This window comes from Pseudorca crassidens, chromosome 5 (assembly GCF_039906515.1).
Source record: "Pseudorca crassidens isolate mPseCra1 chromosome 5, mPseCra1.hap1, whole genome shotgun sequence".
NCBI lineage: Eukaryota > Metazoa > Chordata > Mammalia > Artiodactyla > Delphinidae > Pseudorca > Pseudorca crassidens.
This window is the reverse complement of record NC_090300.1, coordinates 27,107,618-27,124,524: the sequence shown is the minus strand read 5'-3', so window position 1 is coordinate 27,124,524 and position 16,907 is coordinate 27,107,618.

Genomic DNA, 16,907 nt, shown 5'->3' with positions numbered 1-16,907 from the left:
AGTATATAAAGCAAATTGTTACTTATCCTCATATTCCCTACTGAGGAATGTGGGAGTGAATGAAGGGTATCAAGTGTTTAGTTTTTCCTGTAAAAAATATTGTTGTTATCCTGTAAGACATTGTTAAGATGCTGATTTCACAGAATTGGGTTTTTTTGAAACAAATTCAGGATGAGCATCCACAGGCAGGGATACTAGCATGTTTATTCAACATGGCACATACTGGATTCTTGACCACAGAGTCCACATTCAAGGGAAACCCAATAAAAGTCACAAATCCTCTTTGTTTCCTTCAGTATAATCTAAGAGTTACTGATGAGCAGAACAATGTCAGTGATGGAATAGCCATGCCTAAGTCCCACCTGCTTCTCTTTTTGAACATTGGCCTCAGAAGCCCAGGATTTTAATTTATCCGGAGGAAAACTTGCATAGTGAGCTAATTGATTATATGATGGAAGAACAAAGAGTTACCTTTTAAAAAGTACAATAGATGACTGTGCTGGGCAAAACAGATATACCTAAAACAGGTTTCAAAAATGTTAAAGAGAGTCCACCACTTAATGCTGTTCATAAATTTTCTTAGAGAAATTATCTCAAGTGGTATATTTAGCTTGAAATTTCAAAATGAGTTATACAGTATGATAGGGTATGGTAGCATTTATGTATGCATATTTTAAATTGTTTAATTACATGGTACACAAGCTTAGTGGAAGGGATAATACATACTAAAATACTGATAATATAGTTTCCCTAAATAAGAAAAAATTATCCAAAAGTTGGAAATAGGGCAAGAAGGTGGATAGAATGTATTTTCATATAGGAACATGGACTCACACACAGTTTAGGGAAATATACTTTTCAATTCACTGTATGCTGTTGATTAAAGGTCTCAGATTTAGTAAAGTTAAATGTTAGCTTGTTGATTTTTGCCCAGTAGAAATGCAAGTGAGTTCCATTTGATGGAACTAAAAGCTCAAAGGTTGTAGTTGATTGCCTTTTTGAGCATTAACCAAAAATTAATCCAAAAATTTTAACCTAACATTCATTGTTTAAGTTGCTTGTAAATAACTAGTTTCTCGAATGTTAATGTTTTCCTCACTAATTAACAATACTTATTGAACGAAATATTTGCTTATATTCATTTTCTGCTTTCATGAGTTTCACAGTTCTGCCTTTGGAAAATTATACTTTGCAGTAAATCCGTACATGAAATCAGTAATACCTTCTTAATGTTCTACTCCTTAAACAGCTTTCTCTAATACAAATCTGGTGCTTTATTCATGTTGTTGCTTCCTCCAAATCCCTTTGTCTTCAGGATGTAACTCAAACCGTTTAAGAAAGAATTCTAGTCCACAAAATTTAACTTCTGCCTACCTCTCTGACATTTTCTCTTGCTGTATCTATACTGAAATTCTACACCCCAACCCTATTGAGTTGTTAATAGTGACTCTAAACATGGCTAGCTGTTTCTTGGGGTCATTGTGCTTTAGCTATTGTATTATTTTTGTCTGGGTGTGCCTTTCTTTTAAGCATCTGACCCACCTTTTGTCATCTTTCCAAAAATATCAAATATCACTTTTTATATAATGTCTTTCTGGACTAATCACCTCAAAATGCCCCAGGTAAAACTGGGTTTCTTCCATAGTTCCCTAACTTAATAGCTCTCTCAGCACACCTGCAATTCTTTATCGCACTTACCTATTTACATATCTTCCTCCAATTGCCAGACTTTATACTTCTTAAGGGTGGTTATATGTCTTATATGGCTTTGTATTTCTAACAATTCTGCTGCATAATTCTCTAATACATAGGAGGTATCTGACTCACAATTATGAAAAATTAAAATAATCATAGAGGATGTTAAATGCGGAGACATTTATGTGGCTTAACACCATAATGTGAAAACCAGAAAGGATTTTAGAGATCAGCTAGGTACTTTAAGGTTTCTAAACAAATTACACCCTGGGTGAGTAATCCATCTAAATTCTACATTTTGGTGGGGGGGGGGGGAGATTTTTTTAAAAAAATTTTATTCAAACAGAAAGTCACAAAAATTATAATCATCCTCATCAGTTCACTCAGTCCCATGTAATTAATTTTTTTTCATCTTGATCTTTTGTTAGCAGTTTTATGAATTCATCAGTTTTCCATTAGAGTTCTGAAAATGCTTATTCAGATTTCTACGTTTTAAACACTAAGGATAGAAGGTAGAAATGTCACTATTTACTCACTCAATGATCCCAGACCACTTTATAAAGAAATTGAGGCCTAGAAATACAGCAAATTGTCCATGGTCATACATCAATTCAGTGACAGAATTGGGATTAGCCCTTTTATCTTGAATCCCAAACAAGTATTCTTATAACTAGTACCCAGGACATGAAGCATTTTTTAAAAGGTTCTTTTTGATTTTAATTCTGATGAATTAGCCTTGCCTTTAGAGAACTGCATTTATAGACAGGCCTGAGCATGGGAAGAAGATTACCCCTTCTACCACATTGCTTTTTCAGCATCCCCAAAGACGTTCTGACCTTTTAATTTCAGTTTCTTAACTCTCTGGGATGAGCATATCCCTCTCAGAGTATCACCAGGAGTCATTTCAGTTTTCTTCGGAGACAAAGTAACATTACAGAGATCAGCTTTTGCTAATAACTTGACCTTTCAATTCAGGGAGGCTCATACTAGTAACGTGAGATTTTTTTAAGAAAAGGGAAAAAAAAAAGGAAAAAGAAAATATCAAGAGGTTTATATTTTTCTGTTAGTTAGGAATTCTGGCCAATTAACTACCATGGTGTACAGGCAGAAAGACTAATAACCTCCATTTTTCTTTTTGTATACAGAATTACAAAGAATTTTCTGTTTATTTTAGGCAAATCATGACCAAATTAAAAAAAAATTAAATTCTTACTAAAAGCAAGCAGGCTTTTGAAATAGTGGTATAAAGTAGAGATGTCTGGAGTAGTCTTAGTATGTGTAATAGAAACAAAAAGTTGTTATTTATGCAAACATGATTCTGATGTTTACAGACCTCAGCAATTCATGATGAAATAATTTTAAAACAATGAATAATTTCTTGCAGATACATCATCCTAACCTTTAAATTATTTGTCTAAGTCCTGGAAAGAGAGTTACTTATGAATAGGACATAGTTGATAATATATGGTTTTGTTCCCTTTTGAGAAACAGAATAGAAGATACTATGTTTAAAAGAAATGGACACATTTACCAACAGGATGTACAGTCTGCCATTCTTAAAACAAAATATTTGTGATTCACTTTCCTTTTTTGCTCTGTTCCTCCTTTAATCCAATCTCTTTGCTATTCTCTTTGTTCTTTACTTGCTCAAGAATGATGCTTGTTGCTATCAATATGTTTCCAGAATAAATGAAAGAAGGGGATCAAGAAGCAGTCATTATTTTAGCTAAGAAAATAATGAACTATTTCATGGCTGCAAACATATTCATCTGTAAACTATTCTGTTGGTAACATAATAGCTAGTTACATAAAATCTAGTTACATGCAACTGAGAATATAGGATTCATATACTGTAATGTAAGTGTATTTACAAACAAGATTATTATTATTATTTTTTGCTGTACGCGGGCCTCTCACTGTTGTGGCTTCTCCCGTTGCGGAGCACAGGCTTCGGATGCGCAAGCTCAGCGGCCATGGCTCACGAGCCTAGCTGCTCCGCGGCATGTGGGATCTTCCCAGACCAGGGCACGAACCCGTGTCCCCTGCATCGGCAGGCGGACTCTCAACCACTGCGCCACCAGGGAAGCCCAAGATTATTATTTTTTAATTTAATTTATTTTAATTAATTAATTTTTTAACAAGATTATTTTAAAAAGTCGTATTGACTTCATTGATCTTCATAAGGGTGTAGTCTGTTCTATGTAATGGAGTTTTTATTGCAATTTGCAGTTAAACAGTTGAAATACGTTTGGGCATGTTTTTCTTACTGTAGTGACAGAAGCTAAAGGTGCAATATGTCACCACTAAACTTAAAACTATTGAGTTTTAGCGATTGTGTTTTAACCATCTGTTATTTAAATGTGTGTGGTGTGGTTATAATATTTATTTACAAACACATATAGGACACATAGAGAACAATTTCTATATTTCAAGGTTAATGTCCTTATATTTAATGAGTTCTATATTTCAGGATTTATTTTAAAAGCCTTTTTTTTTTTGTTTAGTGAAATAGAAGAAAATACTCCTAATGTGTTTTAATAATGACTATGCTACTTAAGTTTTTCCCTGAAAGATGGCCAGCTATAATTCTCTACTGGACTAACATACATGTACATGCATCCACAAATGCGCAGGCACACACTCTGACTGCAAAATTCCAGCAAATGTTGTTTGTTTCACCAGTCTTGTTTTTGTGGTTATAGCCTCTTGAAAAAGAATGATCATTTTATTAGGAAGATTCTACAACTTCAAGAGGGCATCTAATTGTTGAAATATATTCAAGTCTCCACACTCAGGATCCTACATGATTAAATATCTTGATTTTGAAGGAGTTTCAAACAGAGACAGCATGATCGTTTTTAGGAAATAATGGAGAGGGTGAATGTGCCTGAAAACTTGATGTGGAAAAACACCTAATCCTTTTCCTTTTTTAAGTGGGGACAGAATATGTTTACATATTCTCAGCTAATAAGTCCCATATTGATTTCAGACAAGATCCTAGGATGAATTATTAGAGAAGTACTTTAAACTTTTTACCTTAATTGTTTCTGTTCAGAGCTATGACTTGACTCCCTGTAAGACAGAGCAGGGAAAAAACAAACAAAAAAACCCTCATCTGACTATCTGTGTACTCATAGATTTGAATTCTAGATTTACGACTGTATGACTCCAGGAAGATTATTTAACTTTCAAGCTGAGTGACTTTTGGCAATTACATTATCTCTCTGCTTCAGTTTCCTCATGCCTAAGATGGAGTTACTAATATCTTCTTCATAGAGTTGCTGTAAGATTTAAATCAGTTCATATATGTAAAACACTTAAAAAGTGTTTGTGTACAGTATTAATGTTTACTACTGTTATTACTGTTGTAGGCAGAATTATGGTCCCCCAAAGATGTTCATATCTTAATGCCTGGAACCTGGGAATATGTTACTTTACATGGCAGCAGGGACTTGACAGATGTGATTAAGGTTTCAAACCTTGAGATGGGGTGATTATCCTGGACTATCTTGGTGGACCCAATCTAGTTACATGGGCTCTTAAAAGCAAAAGAGAGGGGCAAAGGAGTGAGACAGAGAGATGAGTTAAAAGGAGTGATTTGAAGCATGAGAAGAACTTGACCCACAGTTGCTGGCTTTGAAGATATAAGGAGGGAGGCACAAGCCAAGTAATGCAGGTGACCTCTAAAAACTGGGACCTCTAAAAACAAGGATCTCAACACTATAAGGAACTGAATGTGTCAACAATCTGAAGGAGCAAGGAAACGGATGCTCTCTTAAAATCTCCAGTCCTGATAGCACCTTGATTTTAGCCAGTGAGACCTGTGTCAGACTTATACATACAGAAATGTAGGATAATAACTTGTGGCTTTAAAACACAAGTTTGTGGTAATTTATTTACTGTCACCCTTAACATTTAAGTTTCATCATTAGTAATTTGAATAAACAATTGCTGTGAGAAAAAGCTCATTGAGAGTCACTGTATTTCCAGAGAGATAACTATCAGATTTGCTATCAGAACCTGTGTTTTCTAATAAGGCTCAAATCTATGCAAGAACAGGAAGATATTTGTGATAAGTCATGTTGGATTTATGCTGGTCTGTCACACAGGATGAAGAGCAATGTGTCACATTACTATTCATAGAGACATATTCCTCTGGTCTTTTAACATTATTTCTGTCAACATAGTCTCATAATCTTCTTTCCACATTTGGAGAAATTAGAAACTTAAAAAAAATGCCAAACAAGTAAAGAATACACAATGAAAATATCTCTAGAAGATAAAGTTGGACAACTGCTAATACAGAGAAGCACAGTGCTAGCTTAGAGTGCACTATCACATGTATTGTTAGATCACTTTAGAAAGAATGGAAGTTTCTTTCCATGGAGTTCACACAACATCAATTATGATCACATCAAAATTTTTCCAGGAAATCTTTCTGAACTGACTGGTTTGAGTATCTATAAATGTATCCTTTACAGTTTTTATCTGAAAATAAAAAAGGTGAAAGAGGAAAAAAAATCCCTTCAATTTCAAAACACAATGTATTAAACTATAGAAGTGGATAATAGACACATATTAAATACCAAAACAAAACATTATCATTGTCAGAGAATACTGAAGCTGGTGTAATTCCGAGATTAATAATACACAAAACAACACTAATTGCTGGGAGTAGATTTCAACATCATGTATATTTACTGGATAATCTTTTGTATGAAGGACAGTTGTACTAAAATTACCAAGGTGCATATGCTGGCATGTACAAACATTTATGCAAGAGCAAGAAACATGAAAATATATACATTATATGAAGTATATCATGTAACACTGTAATTATTTTTCTGTATATGGTTTTAGTTTTCCTCTTCCAGAAAACCTAAATGAAATTATTCATAATTTTTAAAAAGTCAATTACCCATTTTTTAATTCTACATTTCCAATCATAAGAGGAATCAAAGAACAGTTGAATAAAATCTTTAAAGCATTGAAATTATCTGTATTTATATATTTTGTCCAAGCTTAATTTCTTCTTTTTCTTTCTTTTTTTAAATTAAAGCATAATTAATCTACAACACTATGTTAATTCCAGGAGCACAGCATAGTGATTTGATGTTTCTGTACATTACGAAATGATCACCACAATAAGTCTAGTTACCATCTGTCACCAAAGTTAACACAATATTATTGACTATATTCTTTATGCTGTACATGTCATCCCTGTGGCTCGTTTATTTTAAAACTGGAAGTTTGTACTTCTTAATCGCCCTCACCTATTTCACTCAATCTTCCACACTCTCCTCTCTGGCAAACAACTACATGTTTTTTGTATCTATGAGTCTATTTCTGTTTCATGATGTTTATTCATTTGCTTTTTAGATTCCAAATATAAGTGAAATCACATGGGATTTGTCTTTCTGACTTATTTCATTTAGCATAATATCTATGTCCATCCATGTTGTCACAAATGGCAAGATTTCATTCTTTTTTATGGCTAATATTCCCTCGTGTGTATATATACCACATCATCTTTATCCATTCAGCTGTCAATGGGCACTTACATTGCTACCGTATCTTGGCTATTGCAAACAATGCTGCAATGAATATAGGAATGCAGATATATTTTCAAATTAGTGTTTTTGTTTTATGCAGAAAAATACCTAGAAGTGGAATTGCATTGTATGATAATTCTATTTTTATGTTTTGGGAAACCTCCATATGTTTTCCATAGTGACTGTATCAATTTACATTCCCACCAACAGTGCATGAGGGTTCCCTTTTTTCCATATCCTCACCAACACTTGCAATTCATTGTCTTTTTGATAACAGCCATTCTGACAGATGTGAGGCGATATCTCATTTGTCTCATTGTCATTTTGATTTGCATTTTCCTGATGATTAGTGATTTTGAGTAATCTATTCATGTGTCTATTGGTCATCTGTATGTCTTCTTTGGAAAAATTTCTATTCAGGTCCTCTGCCCATTTATTAATCTGGTTGTTTTTTTGATATTGAGTAGTATGAATTCTCTGTATGTTTTGGATATTAACTTCTTATCAGATATATTGGTTGCAAATATTTTCTCCCATTCCGTAGGCTGCCTTTTCATTTTGTTCATGGTTTCCTTCACTGTGCAAAAGCTTTTTAGTTTGACATAGTCCCATTTGTTTATTTTTGCTTTTGTTTCCCTTGCCTGAGGAGAGAGATCTAAAAAAGTATTGCTAAGACCAATGTCAAAAGGTGTACTAAGTTTTCATCTAGGAATTTTATGGTTTCAGGTTTTACATTTAAGTCTTTAATTAATTTTGAGTTTATTTTTGTATATGGTGTGAGAAAGTAGTCCAGTTTGGTTCTTTTGCATGTAGCTGTTCAGGTTTCCCAAACCATTTTTTAAGAGGCTGTCTTTTCCTCATTGTATATTCTTCACTCTTTGTTACACATTAATTGGCCATATAAGCTTAGGTTTATTTCTGGGCACTCTGTTGTGTTCCACTGATCCATGTGTCTATTCTTCTACCAGTACCATACTGTTTTTTTTTTTTTAAGTTTTGTTTTCTTTTTATTTATTTATTTATTTAATTTATTTCTTTATGGCTGTGTTGGGTCTTTGTTGCTGTATGCAGGCTTTCTCTAATTGCGGCAAGCTGAAGCTCCTCTTCATTGTGGTGCATGGGCTTCTCACTGGGGTGGCTTCTCTTGTTGTGGAGCACGGGCTCTAGTGCGCAAGCTTCAGTAGTTGTGGCTCATGGGCTCTAGAGTGCAGGCTCAGTAGTTGTGGGGCATGGGTTTAGTTGCTTCATGGCATGTGGGATCTTCCCGGAACAGGGCTCAAACCTGTGTCCCCTGCATTGGCAGGTGGATTCTTAACCACTGTGCCACCAGGGAAGCCCTACCATACTGTTTTGATTACTGTAGCCTTGTTAGTATGCTTTGAAATCAGAAAGTGTGTTGCTTCTCACTTCGTTCTTCTTTCTCAAGATTGTTCTGGCTATCCAGGGTCTTTTGTGTTTTCATACAAATTTTAGAATTCTTTGTTCTAGCCATTAGTATTTTGATAAGGATTGAATTGAATGTGTAGATTGCCTTGGGAAGTATGGCATTTTAACAATATTAATTTTTCCAGTCCATGAGCATGATATATCTTTCCATTTGTTTATATCGTCTTCAATTTCTTTCATCAGTGTTTTATAGTATTCCAAGTACAGGTCTTTTAGCTCCTTGGTTAGATTTATTCCTAGGTATTTTATTCTTTTTAATGCAATTATAAATGGAATTATTGTCTTAACTTTTCTTTCTTATAGTTTGTTGTTAGTGTATAGAAACACAACAGATTTCTGCATATTAATTTTGTATCTTGGAACTTTACTGAATTCATTGACGAGGTCTAATGGCTTTTTAGTGGCATTTTTAGGATTTTCACTGTATAGTATGTCATCTGCAAGCAATGATGGTTTTTCTTCCTTTCTAATTTGTATTCTTTTACTTCTATTTTGATTGCTGTGGCTAGGACTTTCAATACTGTGTTGAATAAAAGTGGTACAAGTGGGGATCCTTGTCTTGTTCCTGATAATAGAGGAAATGCTTTCAGCTTTTTACCATTGGGTATGATGTTAGTTATGGGTGTGTCATATGTGGCCTTTATTACACTGAGGTATATTCTCTCTATACTCACTTTGTTGGGAGTTTTTATCATAATGGATTTTGAATTTTGTCCAAAGGTTTTCCTGCGTCTATTGAGATGATCATATGATTTTTATGCTTCATTTGTTAATGGGGTGTATCACATTAATTAATTTGTGGATATTGAACTATCCTCGCATCCCTGGAATAAATCACTTGATAATGGCATATGATCCTTTTAATGTATTATTGGATTAGGTTTGCTAATATTTTATTGAGTATTTTCGTACCTATGTTCATCAGTGATATTGGTCTGTAGTTTCCTTTTTATGTGATATCTTTGTCTTGTTTTGGTATCAGGATAATGTTGGCCTTATAAAATGAGTTCAGAATTGTTTCTTCCTTCTCAATATTTTGTAATAGCTTGAGAAGGATAGGTGTTAACTGTGCTTTAAATATTTGGTAGCATTCACTTATGAAGCTTCTGGTCCTGGACTTTTGTTTGTTGGGAGTTTTTTGATTACTGATTCAATTTTATTACTGTTATTCAGACTGTTCATATTTTCTATTTCTTCCTGATTCAGTCTTAGGAGATTGTACATTTCTAGGAAATTATCCATTTCTTCTAGGTTGTCCATTTTATTGGTATATAATTGTTAGCAGTAATCTTTATGCTCCCTAATATTTCTGTGGTGTCGCTTTAACTTTTCTCTTTCATTTGTGATTAGATTTACTTGAGCCTTCTCTTTTTCTCTTGATGATATTGGCTAAATGTTTATCAGTTTTATCTTCTCAAAAAATCAGATCTTAGTTTCATTGATTTTTTTTCTATTGTTTTTTAGTTTCTATTTTGCTTATCTCTGCTCTGACCTTTAAGAGTTCTTTCCTTCAACTAACTTGGGGCTTTGTTTTTTCTTCTTTTGTAGTTCCTTTATGTGCAAGGTTAGGTTGTTTATTTGAGATTTTTCTTGTTTCCTGAGGTGGGCTTGTATCACTATAAACTTCCCTCTTATAACTGCTTTTGCTGCATTTTATAGGTTTTATATCATTGTTTCCACTTTCATTTGTCTCCTGGTATTTTTTTATTTCTTTTTTGATTTCTTCAGTAGCTCATTTGTTGTTTACTAGCATATCATTTAGCCTTCACGTGTTTGTGTCTTTTGCAGTTTTTTTCTTGTAGTTGACTTATAGTCTCATAGCACTGCGGTCAGAAAAGGTGCTTGATATGACTTCAATCTTCTTAAATTTACTGAGACTTATTTTGTGGCCTAGCATGTGATCTCTCCTACAGAATGTTCCATGTTCATGTGAAAAGAATATATTCTACTGCTTTTGGATGGAATGTTCTAGATATCTCTTAAGTTCATCTTGTCTAATGTGTCATTTAAGGCCAGTGTTTTATTATTGATTTTCTGTCTGGATGATCTGTCCATTGATATAAATGGGCTGTCATTGTTTTCTACTATTATTGTGTTACTATCAGTTTCTTCCTTTATGTCCGTTAATATTTGCTGTATGTATTTAGGTACATCTACATAAGGTGCATGTATGTATTTAATTGTTATATCTCCTTGTTGAATTGATCTCTTGATCTTTATGTAATGTGCTTGTTTGTCTCTTTCATGGTCTTTGTTTTAAAGTCTATTTGGTCTGATGAAAGTATTGTTACTCCAGTTTCCTTTTCATTTCCATTTGCATAAATACCTTTTTCCATCTCCTCACTTTCAGTCTGTGTATGTCTTTAGATCTGAAATAAGTCCCTTGTAGGCTGTACATACGTGGGTCTTGCTTTCTTTTATCCATTTAGCTACTTTATGTCTTTTGATTGGAGCATTTACTCCATTTACATTTAAAGTGATTATTGATGTGTGTATACATACTGCCATTTTGTTAACTGTTTTTGAAGTTTTTTTTGGTTTATTTCTTCCATTGCTCTCTTTTTTTGTGATTTGATGACTATCTTTAATGTTATGTTTCGATTCCTTTCTCTTATTTTGTGTGTGTACCTATTTGAGATTTTTGGCTTATGGTTACCATGAGGTTTATATATTAAACAACAACAACATAAATAAATAAATAAGTAAAGATTATTTTAAGTTGATGATCTCTTAAGTTTAAATATATTCTAACTACCCTGCATTTTTACTCCCCCACCCACCACATTTAATATTATGGACAGCATATTTTACATCGTGTGTGTGTGTGTGTGTGTGTGTGTGTGTATCCTTTACCTACTGTAGATATGGATGATTTTACTACTTTTGTCTTTTAAACTTCCTACTAGCTTTACAAGTGGTTGATCTACTACCTTTACTGTATGTTTGTCTTTATCAATGAGATTTTTCCTTTTGTGATATTCATGTTTCTTACTGTGGTCTTGTCTTTTCTCCTTAGAGAAGTCCTTTTAATATTCCTTGTAAAGCTATTTTAGTGGCATTGAACTCTTTTAGCAGACAGTAAATTGTCTTTAAAACTCTTTATCTCTCTTTCAAATCTGAATGATAGCCTTGCTGGATAAATTATTTTTGGTTGTAGTTTTTTTCCTTTCATCATTTTGAATATATCATGCCATTTCCCTTTCATCTGCAAAGTTTCTGCTGAAAAGTCAGCTGACAGTCTTAGTTTTATGGGAGTTCCCTTGTACATAACTAGTTGTTTTTTTTTTTTTTTTGTCTACTGCCTTTAAGATTATCTCTTTATTTTTAATTTTTCCATTTTAATTATAATGTGTCTAGGCATGGACCTCATTGTGTTCATTTTGTTTGGGACTCTATGTGCTTCATGGACCTGGATGTCTATTTCTTTTCCTGGGTTAGGGACGTTTTTAGCTATTATTTCTTCAAATAAATTATCTGCTCCATTTTCTTTCTTCTTCTTCTGACCCCTCTATAATGCAAGTGTTGATATGCTCAATGTTTTTCAATAGGTCTGTTAAACTATCCTCATTTAAAAAAAATCAGTAGGGCTTAATGAAGATAAAATTAATTTTTTTCTCCTATGAATAACATGAAGTCAGCATTCCAAGTTAGCTGACTTCTCTGTTCTATGTAGTCATTCTGGAACTCAGGTTTTTCTATCTTTTCTCTCCACCAGCCTTAAGACAGTGTCCACATCTGTGTGGTTAAAGCTGAGTTGCAAGAAGTAAGGGAAAAGAGAATGTGGTGCAAGAAGGTCTTATGAGCACTGTCCTCTGGCTCTAGTCTCTGGGAAGTTCTTCTTTATGCATCGTCCTCCATGGCCACAACCCACTTTCTGCTTGTGAATATACTCAATTTTTTTTTAATTCTCTTTTCTTTTTTTCTGTTCATCTTGGATGATTTCCATTACTCTGTTTTCCAGTGTGCTGATCCATTTCTCTGTATCATCTAATCTACTGTTGATTCCCTCTGGAGTATTTTTAAATTTCGTTTATTATATTCTTCAGCTCTGTTTGATTCTTCTTTACATTTTCTCTTTGTTAAACTTCCCACTGTGTTCATCTGTTCTTTGAGTTTGTTGAGCATCATTATGATCTTAACCTTGAACTCTTTGTAGGATAAATTGCTTATCTCCACTTTGCTTAGTTCTTCTTCTGGGTTTTTTTTCTCTTGTTCCTTCATTTGAATCATATTCCTGTGTCACCTCATTTTGCCTAATTCTTTGTTTTTGTTCCTATATGTTAAGTAGGTCAGTCACTTTTCCCAATCTTTCTGAAGTGGCCTAATATAGGAGGTTATATAGGGCCCAGCAGCACCTTCCCCACTGGTCATCAGAGCTATATGCCAGGGCCAGGTTTCAGGAAAGCTGGCTGTGCAGCCCAGGGCTGGTGCTGGCCCACTGGTGGGCAGGGTTGGTTCCCCACACCTGGATGCTCATCCTGGGGAGTGCTAGGACTGGTGCTGACTGGCTGGTGTGCTGGCAAGTGCTGGCTCTAGTAGGCTAGAGGGAGGACTCAAAAATGGTGCTTGCCAGCACCAGTGTCCTTGTAGTAGAACGAGTTCCAAAAAAATGACTGCTGCCAGCATCTATGTCCCCAGGGGAGTCTCGGTTACCTCCTGCCTCTCCAGGAGGCTCTCCAAGATCAGCAATTATCTCTGATTTAGGCTTCTTTCAAATTACTGCCTCTGTGCTGGGTCATGGAGTGTGTGAAATTTTGTGCACACCCTTTTAGAGTGGAGTCTCTGTTTCCTATAGCCCTCTGGCTCTCCTGTAAGCAAGCCCCACTGATCTTCAGTGCCAGGTGTTCTGGGAATTGTCTTCCCGTTACAGAGCCCCTGGACTAGGGAGCCAGATCGGTGGCTCAGACACCTCGTTCCTTGGGATGAACCTCTGCTGTTGTGATTTGCCTCCTATTTGTGGGTTGCCCACGCCCAGGTGTGTGTCTAAATTATACTTTGTGTATGTCCCTTCTACCTGTCTTATTATGGATTCTTCTTTATATCTTTGGTTTTGGAAAATCTTTTCCACTAACCTTCATGTCATTATCATCAACAGTTGCTCTGTAAGTAGTTGTAATTTTGGTGTGCCCATGGGAGGAGGTGAGCTCAGGATCTTCCTACTCTGCCATTTTGTCCCCACCCTGATCAAGCTTAGTTTCTAAGTTTAAAACTGTCTATTCAGGTATTTAATAATGTTTTAAATTATTTTAAGGATCAATAGAAACTATGATGTTATAGAAGTTTACCATAGCAATTGAAGAAAGATTTTTTAAATATGCCTTTTTGGGGGAGGCCATTATTAACAAATCACAGCTCTCCATATATACCTAAAAAAATCAACATATTCATTCTCAATTTATAATACATAAATGTTTCACTTCTCACACAATTCCACAAATTAGCCACAGTCAAAGTGGTTTCGGTATGTTATTTGCTTCCAAGTCTTTTCTGCTTTTGTTTTTGTTTTGCTTTGCTTTATTTTGTAGAAACAGCTGTAAATATTGCTTCTTTTTCAAATATGTCAAAAGTCACACTAAAATGCTCTTCCCTGAAGATCTGTAGTCTTTTGTGATGATAACATTAAACACAAGCAGATCTACACAGGCAAGTTATTCACTACTTACACATATGAAGTTTTATTTTTCTAGAGCGCTCTTAAATTTTAATTCTCTCATCTGAGGAGTCAACACCATTATGTTACTAGATTGGAACAAAGAAAAAAACTATATCTGAAAGAAAAGCTCTTCATCTACAAACTTTAACCATGTTTCTGAGACTAGATGAATTATACTTTTTAAAATTCTGCTTTGCCTACAAGCTGAAATGAGTCTTTGTTTCTTTTATACTATAATGAAGTAATGAAATATAAGCATAATCCTAGACCAAAAGTTCAATAAAAATAAACTTTGTATTACCAAAGTTCAGTAGTTTAAGTCCAGCGTACTTCTTTTTCAAGTCCATCTCACTCAAATTCTGTATGCAGACAACACATCTTTCAGGATGTATAAGATTCCTCCTTTACTACATTTATTTCTAAACATCAATGTTGTGTGCTTTCTTTCAATTTAAGTGATTCTAACTGAAAGTTAAGTATGTGTTTGGACATTTTGATTGAACAACTTTGCACACAGGATTCTCATTTTATCATTAACTTTTTTATTATAATTCCCCAGGGTTATTAAATATATCATTAATATTTTCTAAATAATGTATTCCCCTTTCATGTTGTAGACTCATCAAGATTTTGACTCCATTTAATTATTTTTCCATTCTAGTAAAAGTAGTCATGACTCAATTTTTATAGGTAAACTCATAACAATTTAGCATCTACAAGCTAGTATTGTTTGGTAGACTTTTGACATCTGCTTCTCATTTGTGGATTCCATTATTTTCTCACAAATGGTCAAATTTGAAATAGAATTGAAACCTAACATTATTCATAACTGTGTTTCACCAAAATGATCTCAATCATCCTAATTATTCAAATGAAATCTGAAAGTGTTATCTCCAAATCCAGTTGTTTCCGTACACTTAAATATGACATCATATGAATGCAATCTTGGAATCCAAATGCAACTTCTCTACGCTATTATTATCTATAAAGCTTATTTTAAAAAAATTAGTAAAATCTATGAATTCAGTGCATTATATGGTTTTAGTGCTCCTGTGTTATTTACAGTCTAAACAAATACATACACCTGCTACATTTACATGTCATTCTACACATAATTGTTTTGTTTCTCAAACTTATAATTGGAAATTATACAACTTTTCCTTTTTATTTTAATAATGCATATTAATAAACATGCCTAAAGTGGAATAAATGGTGTAAAAAGAAAGAAGAGAGGGCAAATAAGAAATTAGGGAAGGAAAAAAGGGAGGAAGGAAGAAAGTAAGGAAGGACTGATTAACTTCATACTTGACCATATGGAACTTACACTCTCTTTCAAGTAACTACATTTACAAGTAGGATAAAATGTACTTTGAGTGAAATTTTAGTGCAAACTGTTAAATAAAAAAAGGAAAATCTAGGTATGATGAGTTAGAAAAAACAGGTATTTTGAAGTGTACTTTAAATAATCATCTCACATCACGTTATTTTGAAGTTTAATCAAACTTATTTTAAAGGGGTTAGCATTATGCTTGAATCAGAATAAGTAATAAATGGTAAATATTAATTACTTTCACTGCTACTGCAGCAGTTTTATTGTTAACATTGTAAGATATTTTCAGAAGTATGGGGGAAGAATCCAAGTAGATAAGCAGTATAAGAAAAGGATAATGACAGGATTGAGAGTTGCACATTGAGTGGATGGTATAGGAATAGTCTTGATTAAATTTGAGAAAGAAAGGAATAGTTTTGGAAAGTTGTAAGATTAAACAGGTTTTTTAAAAAGCCTGTTGGAACACTTTAATTTTAAAAGATTTTTTTAATCCTTTATGTTAAAATATGTTGGGGAAAAAATAGAAGGCCAGGAAATGTATAAAAAGATAATAATAATTTATAATTTTACCATTTTAATCACTGTAAACATTCTGGTTTAGTTTCTCCATAGGAAGATTTTCTCCCTGCAATTGTTTTAAAATACTTGGCATTATAATTAATATTATAATGCATTCATATATTTGTGCCTTGCTGCTTTTTTTGTGTGTTTTTTTTTATGGTACACGGGCCTCTCACTGCTGTGGCCTCTCCCGTTGCGGAGCACAGGGTCCGGACGCGCAGGCTTAGCGGCCATGGCTCACAGGCCCAGCCGCTTCGCAGCATGTGGGATCCTCCTGGACCGGGGCACGAACCCATGTCCCCTGCATCGGCAGGTGGACTCCCAACCACTGTGCCACCAGGGAAGCCCCTTGCTGCTTTTTTTTAACATTATAACACAAGCATTTTTTCCTGTAGCTGCAAGTTGTATACAGCAATCATTAATGGACTCAAATAAACATAATTCTCTCTCTCTTTACTCCATCTTTCCTCCCACACTCCAGTCACAACAATCTACTGCATTTTTCTGAAGATTTCAAGAAAACCCAATGGGATTTCTATATAATCAGATCAATATGAATAAAGACTTTTTCCTTTACAAACTGTATTTATTTTATTTCTTTTTCTTGCTTGATTGCAATGTCTATAAGCTCCAGTACAGTGTTGAGTAGGAGTGGTGATAATGGACATCC